The following is a 10,878-nucleotide window of genomic DNA, read 5'->3' on the forward strand; positions in this document are numbered from 1 at the left end:
CTTTCAGACTGCCAGCCAGAGAGGCAAGAGTCAGTTATAGTCCCTGACCATTGCCTAGGCCAATACCACTCAATTTGTTTTGTAATCAATAAAGCTGTGGCCAAATTTTGCCCAAAACTTAAACTACAATTATGTGTCCATTTGAAGTTATTTACAGTGGTACCTTGGGTTACATACGCTTCAGGTTACAGACTCCGCTAACCCAGAAATAGTAACTCGGGTTAAGGACTTTGCTTCAGGATGAGAACAGAAATCGTGCTCCAGCGGTGCTGTGGCAGCAGGAGGCCCCATTAGCTAAAGTGGTGCTTCAGGTTAAGAACAGTTTCAGGTTAAGAGTGGACCTCCGGAATGAATTAAGTACTTAACCCGAGGTACCACTGTACTGGAAAAGGGCTTGGGGGGCCTCGGGGTGCAATTTATGGAGTGATCATTCTAGACATTGACGATAAGGAGCATAAAGGGCATGATGAATTATAGCTCAGTGGCAGAGCATTTGCTTTGCATGCTGAAGGCACCAGGTTCAACCCCTGGCAACTACACTTAAAACAGGGGTGGGGAATTCAGACATCATTGCCAATGGCTAGGGCTTCTTATGGTAGCCCAACAATATCAGGAATGTCAAATGTTTCCCATCCCAACATAAAGGAGCTCAGGCAGCTAGGCTGGGAAAGATCTCTTACTCTTGAAGAGCCATTGCCAATACAGGGTTTATATGGATCAGTGTTCTGATTCTGTATAAGGCAGCTTCATGTGCTCATTATACCACATCACAAAGATTTTGCTGACAATGTCAAAACTCTCTTTTCTTCCCTTGAACATTATTCTGCAAGTGTTTTAGGGAAAGGAAGCCTGTTTGCATCATTAAGTTATAGTTTACTAGTAGAACATGATTTGTATGCAACAGGTACCATGTTCAATCTCCATGATCATTAGTGTGCTTTGAAGTTTCCTTCTTTGTTTCATCAGTGCCCTTGTGTTGTGTTGTGAAATAGAATTGTATGGGTTTTTAAAAAAAAAAATGTCACAGAAGACTATTGCTTAAGCACCTTGGAGAGCTGCTGCCAGTCTGAGTAGATAGCACTGAGCTAAATGGCCCTGTGACCTGACACAGCATAATGCAATTTCACATATTCATACAGATATTAAGCAATGTGGAAAGATTTGGGTGCAAAATTTTCAATGTGCAAGCTTGTACTTCCAGCTTACAATGCAACTGTGTCAAACACTGATTTGGAAAATTAAAGAGCAGCTTTTAAAATAAAATGTTAGGGCTACATACCTACATCCAGAAGTTTCAGCATATGCCAGAAGGAGCCTACACTAGTGACTAATGATGGAGGTGAACATCTAGGTTGCACTTTATATTAAAGTTCTGCTTATAAATAGTTTATAAAGGGCCAAGAAAAGATTAATAGCTGTTATAAGCATGTAACAGCTATGACCACTGTGTGTTATTGAGTTATAGGCAGTTATAAGCACATCAGTACAGTATGTTATAAATCAAAGTGTGAACAACCTGTTGGAGTCTGTAACAATCTATAATTGATTCATTCTAATATTCATGTATTAATTCTTTATAAGCTGTTTATAGTATTCATACATCCTTTATAAGCTGCTTAAACATGGAGCATCATTATGAAATGTGATAGGCCATTATATAACACTGAAGGCATCAGTTCTGCAGTATATCTGAAGCAAAATCTTCTATTAAAATTTTATGTACCTTGACTTATATTGGCATCAAAACAATGTCACAGCATAGAGGGCCTTTGTACAGTGTGGAATTTCATTTTTAACTAAGGAAACAAAGCCTGATTATCTTAATGTCTGTTAAAATACCATATTCCTAGAATTTAACTAGAACACTGTATCAATCACAGTTTCCTAGAAAATTCTAACATGAAAAATATATTCACGCCTTTATGGGGCCTGGAATATTGAATGGACTCGTGTTGGATTAATTTGTATACCAATTAGTTGAATTGTGGCACTGAGCGGTGATCAATACCAGCCAGATGCAGCTACAATTCTGTTATAGACATAGTGATATATTATTATAGTTTGTCTTATTCTCTCACATGTATTTGTGGGCCCAGGCTCAGTAAGCCTGGGGCACCGGGGGGCAGGAATAGGAGGCATGAAATGACATGACAGCAGCTTCGGATCGAAATGGCCACAACATTGTTGATTACAGATATCACTAGACTTTGGCACAGGCACTGGGTATGTATTCTGGATCAACTAGCCCAATTGCTGGCTGATTATTCCATCAGGGTTGATTCTGGATTAAGGATCTCCTCATGATGCAAATCAAATAGGACAATCCCACCAGGTAACCATCTGGGGAATTCTATGGCCTGTTAGCCTCCCCCTGGACCCCTTTACTGAGACACCTTGAAATTTGAACCTAGATAAGGGGTGGGTCTAGTTTAAACTATGAGGAAAGCAAAAAACCCAGACAGACACAGATTCCTCCCTGGCCCCAAATATGGCAAGCGATTTATTACACAGCAAGGTCATACACAGGCACTGCCACCGGGAAGGTGAATGGGGCGTCTGATGCTGACTGTGCTGCTTGCTCCCAACAGAAGTTTAAATTCTGTAGAGGCAGATCCAAGTTAAGACTCACTTCACTTGGTCCATCCCCAGAGCCCAATTCAATTTTAGATTTCAGCAGGAAATCCTGTTGACCCCTGCGACCAGCTGAGGCCGATGACAGAGTCAACAGGCTGCATGGAAAGGAACTCTTGACACTGCCCAGCTCTCCCACAATTGCCTCTGTCACCAAAATTGGTCAGCTGTCTTTATATGACATTGCTATGAGTACAAGCCTGAGAGTGTGAGGAAAATGTAAACTAATAGGAGCATGGAGAAAACTTTACAGGGGAACCTAATTGTGTGATCTGAAAACTCTTTTAAGTATATGTTGATCTAATTAAAGGATGTTTTAATGCAGGAATATAACTTCAAAATGGCATTTTACTTTTCATCTTTCAAAGAACAGCAGAACTGAAAAATTAATATACAAAATAGGCATATCTGTGCTTGCTTGTACACTTCCTTTTTATAACTACAAACTGTGTACTCTAGGTCAGGCTTCTCCTACCTGGTGCCCTCCAGATGTTAGAACTACAAGTTTCATCAGCATGGGAGTAGTTCAAAACACCTGGAGAGCACCAGGCTGGGAAAGGCTGGCCTAGTTGCACTCTAGATATATATATATATTTTATAAATAGTATTTTGTGTGTATTCTAGATATATTTCTGGATTTTGTAGTGACTCCAAATATTTTTCTCTCCATCATTCCCTCTAATAATTGGAGAGATGCATAAATCCCTACTTTGCTGTTACAGATATAGACCAATTTCCCTTACCCTCATGCCCACCTATCCTTTTTACATTTCACATTGTTTTTGCACTGCTCATCACACTTAAATTTAGGCACCACCATTATACTTTTAGTGTTTTTTGTTAAAAAATCTTCAAGCAAAAAAAGGAGTATGCCAGGCTATATACTTAACAAATCTAGCTAGTTTCCTAGATGTGGTGACATAAATCTGGATAGAATATATGTTAAAGTGCTCTGACCAGGGAGTATCTTCTATATTTCTATATTGCCTCGTAGAATAGGAGTAGAAAAATACTTGGAAGAGTATTTTTGTAGGACACACTTGCCAGGCAATCCAATGGTTCCCAGTGTCTCATTATTTTTCAGAGTACATACCATATTTCTGTGCAACAAAACACAACTTTTTAATTATAAGAAAGAAATAACAAGTCACCTTCAGGAAAACAGACATAATCCCTCGGGGCCACAATGTCATATGTATCACAGACAGGAAAAGCATATTGGATCCATTTGTGTGCACACTCTATAAAGTTAAGATTGTTTCTTATACGCTCTTTTGCAAATGTTCGTTTTTGTTATTGCTATGAATAATTCAAGTGATAGGATCTCCCTCCATGCTTTCCCAGGAGAGGTTATTGTACACTACAGCCCCTTAGACACGGTTGTTAGGAATTGTTTCCTGATATTTCACTGCCTACTTACATTGCTTTATATAGGCTTAATGTATACTGAGTGCATAAAGTCCATTATCTCAGGTCTGTTATTTTTGTCACCATCCCACCTTCTTCAAGTCACCTCCATGTGTTATTTGATTCCCTTCTATTTCACTTCAATCCTTACAGCTTCATTTACAGAAATTAATGCAGAGACTATGTATGTATTTTAAAAAGCTGTTCTACAGAACAAATAATTCCTTGTGAGAATGATAAGGCCATTGCTAGCAAACTTGCATCTGCTTAGAGTAACATGAAACTCTCTTGATTTTAAACTCGGCATTCAGTCATACCTCTTGTGCTTTTCTTTAATTAATTGCAGCCACTGGGAAAGGGGAAGGATTGTTACTGGGTCCATCAAATTGGGAAACAATTTCTTTCACAGCCAAATCCTCCTCCATGAAAATCACTTGCCTTTATGGTGTTAAGGCTTAAAAAGAAAAAGAAGAAAAGTTCCCACTGGCGTCAATAGAAACTTTTAAACTTATTTGCATGTGAGAACCTGATTTTAGCAGAATCACAGGTGGAAAGTGAAGGGATAAACTTCCTCTCCCTATGCACTATGATCCACCAAATAATGACTGTAATTAATTAAAGAAAAACAAGAAACAGCTGCATACCATGCATTAAGCATAACATGCCATAGCAGATGGTGTGATGGGCAGAGATGCTTACCTGACCTCCTGGCAGGTGAATTGCTGCAATTTACCAGAAGGAGGTGGGGTAAGGGGGTAGGGAGGATTAAGCCTGACATCGGCCAGTTAGGCTTGTACTGCAGGAGTACAAGCCTGACTCAGCCAATGCACTTACACTGTAACCACCTCATCACCATTCCAGGTAAGCAGCGGCGACTCACCTGTGAGAGGTCAAATAAGCAATGCCAACTCACCATGTTGTCTGCAAATGGTCATGTGTAGTTTGGGCCTTATTCTGATTTATATGGTTAGCTGCAGCTGACTGAATTGCACTGTGCCCTTATAATGAGAAATGGGGGCAGTAGATTCTATGGCTGATTGTTAGAAAATGCTCCATTGGATTGAACTGAAACTTGGCAGGTTAAGAAAGGAAAGTATGAGGATGCTCCATGCTGAATTTGGAGTAGAAAGGATGTGAAACGACATATTTTGAATGAGTTAAGCATGAATGAGTTTTGACACATACTGTGTATTTCCTCTGCCCCAAGTGGACTTGCTGGGGTGCTTGTAATGTGGAATGGTAGCTTCAGAAGCATGATAGTTCTGTTGCACATGTTTATTCCAGTGAACAGAAAAATATGGGACTTTGACTCAACACTCTACCACCGACAGGTAACTAGCTCCAAGAATGTGGTGAAGCTGAAACTAACCATATGCCATAGTCACATCTGTTAAGGATGTAGCAATTAACAGTTGCAACTTCCAAGCATTTTGGAGGTCAGATAAAGATTGAAAACCCTTAACACAACATGGTACACCAATAAATAAATTGTTAACTGAATAACTCTTATTTTTGATGATTTAAGAGACAAATTCATATAGGATATACCTATCAATCACTATTGTCCAAAGGTTGCATTTTAAGTGCTACTCAGAGTAGACCCACTGAAATTAATGTACCCATGTTAATCATGTCCACTAAAATCAATGGGTTTACTCTGAGTGTGAATAATATTGGATATAATCGATTATAGTTTTATGAAATCTCCAGATTCAGGGGCAATACGCCTCGGAACATCCATTGCTGTGAAACAATGAGAGGGGTCTTGCCTTCATATCCTACTTCTGGGCTTCCTGGGGGAATCTGGTTGGCAACTGGGAAAAACATGGTTCTGGATTTGGATTTGGTCTGCTCCAGCAGTCATCTTATGCTTTTATCACTTCAGCTAATAGTTTCTCTGTTGCTGCATTGACTAGTCGTTCAGGGCTCACAACAGGGTCATGCCATCAAATACAGTGGGAACTGGTGGGACCATAATCTTTTAATTTTATATAGGAAACTTTTAATATAAAAATAAAATATGAAAATTGATGAATAGGTAGATGAAATTTAGGAGAAAATAGGAAAAAGTGAGGGGCAAAAGATGGGCATTTAATATTTTTTTAAAATGTGGGTGATGTGATATGGGTGTGAAGTCTACTTAAGTGCTCTCCGCTACAGCGTTGTTTTGAGAATAGAGAGAAAAGTACTTTTTTACATTTTTAAATTCCTTCTTCATTGGAGTAAGACTTACTGTTTTGAAGTCTGAAAAATAGCTCCTTGGACCACAGGTACTATTTCACAATCTAAAAACACTTAAAAACTATGGTGTAGGGGTTAGAGTGTTGGACTAGGACTTGGGAGTCCAGGGTTCAAATTCCCACTCAGCCATTAAGCTCACTTGGTGACCTTGGTACAGTTACTGTCTCTCAGTCTAATCTACCTCAAACGGCTGTTAATGAGGATAAAATGGCTTCTTGGGGGCGTAAAGGTGGTATATAAATGAAATAAACAAATATTAATTTATATTAAGCACTTGCAGGAAAGAATCAGTGCAGCACTTTTTAAGCATTGGTCCAAATATATTTTAGATTTCCTTGACCTAGCTCCAAGGTAGCTAAGGATAAGTAGCCTAACCACCTGCCTTAAGTATTTTACAAGTAGAAATGTTCCTCTTTTTTGTGTCTATGTGTGTATTATGTCTGACATGCTTCAGAATAATTTAGAGAAATGCAGTACCCAAAAGAGCAGTTGTCGCACATTTCAACGGATTTCCCAACTCTAGTTGAAAGCAGCTGCTGAGGGACTTTCAGAGGACTCAAGGAAATGACTACCATGTCAAGAATCTGGCACTCTACGCTCCACCTCACACCCCTCTCCTGAAATCCATGTGTTCAGGCTCATGTCTACATGTCTAACAGGAAATTATCTTAAAATCAAATTATCCAATGATGTGTATAAATTCCCCAATGAAATCAAAAGCATGCATGTTTACAGGCAAACAAAAATTCCTCATGAAATGTAGTTTTGGAGAGTTAAATGTAAGTGGTTTTGTGTGTGTGTGTGGTTTCAGTTTACATAGATAATAAACAGAAACATGATCTTGTTTCTTTTACAGCAATTTTAAAACATTCTTTATAAAATCTTCTGCCAAAGATTTAAAGCTTAAATATTAAATGGCAGCCAGATGCTGGAATGATTGGTTTTGTTTTATTGTTTTGCATTTTCACTCTTTATCTCTTTTTAAAAACGTAACTTAACTACTTGAGCATTTATTTCTGAATATTTATGTTACTCATGGCATTTTTAAGTGTATTTTCTTTAATTAAGAGACACTGTTCATAACCATAGATTTTTCAGAAACTACTGATCTCTATTTCTGAGGTAAACATAAACTATGAAATCTATAAAGAATCTTAAATAAAAAATAAATTCTCACTATACTGCATAGCAGAATGCCTGCTTTTTATTTGATAATAATATATATCTTTACATGTTAGGAGGCATTTTCAGAGATTCTCTTTTTACCATTAGACAGTACTAAGAATACTACGTTTATCACATTTGGTTTTCATAGAAATACCTCGATGATTCTTGAAGTCTCCTCAAAAAATAATTGTCAGTTGATGAAGAATGTTCATTAATTAATTCCCTTAAGATCCCCTGCTGCATATCATCCAGAACTGATGGCTTGTATAGATTGAGTCTTCTCTTGTATTCTTGCCAGCATTTTAATGCCAGCTCTGTCAACAAGGACTTTGTGCCCTATTTTTCCCCTTCTCCCTTTCTTTTTACAAGGAACAATTCAAATATAGCTCAGTGGCTATAGAATCTATGCAAAATATCCCTGTAAGCAAGGACATTGGCACAGAGTGGGCAGACTCTATGATAAAGTAGGATGAAACAGCTGTTTGTGCCTTCAGCATTATATGTGTTTTTAAAGCATGTTTTAAAGCCTTATTTTTCACTGTGAACTAGAAAATAAAGAGAGCTGTGCAATTTTTAATGCAAGCAATGTTCTTTATGCAAGCTTACTACAAACACGCTGCCACTTCATTCACAAATATTTTTCCATTGCACTTTATGAAAAGTTGCAAATTGGCAGTATTTGTGCACAAGTCTGCAAAACATTTCTAGGTATGAGTTAAGCAATGTGGACAACAAATAGTCCTGTGGCACAAAAAAGACATACAAAATCATTATAGAGTGGTGCCTCCAGACGGTCGCTATTTTGAGAGATAAATTCAATAAAATACAGGAACTTTAGGTTTGCACAGTTAAACCAGATTAAAGGGCTCTGTTGCCCCAGCACAAGAAATCCACTTTTTTAAAAAGAACCGGAATTCTGCAGTTTCAAAAGTGATGGGGAAATGCATTGCAAAGTGTGTGATGGATGAATGACTAACAGAAACATGCATAAGCACCCTGCAAACAAATCAGAGCAAATAACCAATGAGAAAAAGTTATAAGCTAAGCTTCTTATCAGCTTTGTGAATGCAATGAACAGCTCATCTGTAGATGCCTATGGAGTATTGTGTACTTCATCATTGGAGGTCTTTAAGCAGAGGCTTGACAACCATATGTCAGGAGTGCTCTGATGGTGTTTCCTGCTTGGCAGGGGGTTGGACTCGATGGCCCTTGTGGTCTCTTCCAACTCTATGATTCTATGATTCTAGGTACATGATATATTATCCTGAGTCACAGAGTAACTTCAGTAGTTTCACCAGTTCATTCAGTAACTATCCTCTCACCAAGAACCTGAGCCTAGACCATTCCATGCAACAGGTTTAGTTTCTGGACACTAATGGATAGATAAACATCTTATGTGTTCGCAGACCTTAGACAAAGATTCATAACTTAAACATTTACATTATTGTTTTTTGTTTTTTTTTTGCAAACTGTTTTGAGTTGTTTTTCTACAATCAAGTGATATATAAATTGTCTGAAATAAATAAATTTCCACCAAGCCAGACTGGTACCCAGGAATAATCTACTACAATACAGATCTAGAAGAATAAATGACAGGACCACCGATTGTCACTTTACAGCCCCCAATTACCTTAAAACAATTCAAATGTGCTGCTGTGGGATGGGAGGCGGGCTTCAGCCTGGCTAGTGCCTTGAGTACCTTCCAGTTCTTGGGATCCTGCACCCAGTGAGTGTTCAAATCTAATAGAAGATTCTGTTTGGGCTGAACTACTTGGGCAAGTTTCTTTGTAAGACAGTGACTGACCTTAGCCAGCCACTAAAATGTCCTCATCAGCCCCCCAAACCAATAAACTAGGTTGCAAAAGCTACAACTAAGTGATGATGCCCTCCAGGTTAATAGGTCTCCACACCACCATATAGTTGCTAGGTAAGAGAGCAATAGCCAGAGAGTGTGGATGAGCTGAGCTGGAAGCAGGCTTGAAGCTGGAGGCATACTTGCTCTCTGCTGAATCCAAAGCTGTGACTGGTGGAGAAACAAGATCTATTGGGGTGTTAATGCTATGAGCTCCTCCATATTATGCTCAGGTTGTATATATGTGTAAATAAAACCTATATCTTTAAAGACACTACTGTCTCCACTGACCTTCATTCCAAGAAACCCTGTGTAAGTGCCTGAAACCCCTGGAGACTCTCACCAGTCAGAGATTGAGCTGGCATGTAGCAGTATTATTAAGGATCCACAGTCTGTCCTGTGCAATGGGACTTCTCTCACACATGATAGTACTTGCTTCCAGACAGCTCCCCAGCCTAAAACAGTTACTTACTATCAACCACAGGCCACATAGCACAGGGACCAGATCCTACAGCAGACCCGGATACTGTATCTACCCTGTATCCATGTCTACTCTGGCTACTCTACTCAATAATCAATAATGTCATCCACAATGTATGGGGCTCAGTCATCTGGTTATCTTCCAGTGTGATATTTGCCATTATCTGCCAGCAATCCCCTTTTGCATTCTACATAATCCAAAAGATCTGTCTCTATGCGCAACAGTAAAAGGTTGCACAAATCTAACTTTAGAAATGGAAAAGGAGGGAGGGAGGGAGGGAGGGAGGATTTCAACCTCTCAAGACATTCTGTAAGGGATCTTAGAACTGCCATCACTGGACAGAGGAAGACAGAATGTTTTTTTTAAACACACTACATTTGCAATCCTTCCTGAGAGTAAGCTCCATTGAATTGTGATTAATTCTGAGAAGGCATGCATAGGATTGCACTTTCCATGTATCAATTGGCTTATCAATGCCAGAATGTATGTGTTATCAATAAGTGTGTGTGTGTGAGAGAGAGAGAGAGAGAGAGAGAGAGAGAGAGAGAATATGTTAGTAATTATTATATTATAAAAGAATAATATAATTATTATTCTAATGCAATTATCACTGCACTTTCTGCATTTCGTTCCCTTCTACCCTCAGTGTTTCTGATCCTCCAACCATGTGTATGTTTGTATACGTGCGCGCAACTCAGGATAACATTTCATGCTCCTGATAAAGTGGACTGTAGTCCATAAAAGCTTGTGCCATAACAACTTTGTTAGTCTTTAGAGTGCCACAAGACCTTATATTGTTTTTCCTGCAACAGATGGACATGCTTACCACTCCGGCAAAAGTAATATGGAGGCATCTTATATTTTCCTTACAACTTTATATGTTTGTAAATGTTGTGTGACATGTCCATAGCCTGTGAGATATAAATCACAATTGAAGAATGATGTTATGAGGTTGGTTTTAGCCCACTTATTATCGCTTTTATTGATCCCTTTAGTGAAAGGTAAAATGAGAGACGTGGAACTTCTTCCAAGCCATCTCTTTCCCTCTCTTCCCAGTGACATGTAGTTTATCACAATGTGTGATGTGATTTCCGTCTGC

At 38.8% G+C, this 10,878-nt stretch overlaps 1 long non-coding RNA gene across 1 annotated transcript in view; it reads right to left on the bottom strand.

Annotated features, from left to right (window-relative positions):
- The window catches only part of LOC307215542, a 59,213-nt gene extending 50,655 nt beyond the window's left edge, over positions 1-8,558 (bottom strand). The window contains exons 1-2 of the long non-coding RNA XR_013838562.1: positions 7,601-8,558; positions 3,676-3,731 (exon numbers count right to left, since the gene is read on the bottom strand). This is a non-coding gene — a long non-coding RNA (uncharacterized lncRNA). The remainder of the gene's footprint in view (positions 1-3,675; positions 3,732-7,600) is intronic.
- Positions 8,559-10,878: the final 2,320 nt, after the last annotated feature.

Source organism: Podarcis cretensis (genome assembly GCF_951804945.1).
Source record: "Podarcis cretensis genome assembly, chromosome: 4".
Classification (NCBI taxonomy): Eukaryota; Metazoa; Chordata; class Lepidosauria; order Squamata; family Lacertidae; genus Podarcis; species Podarcis cretensis.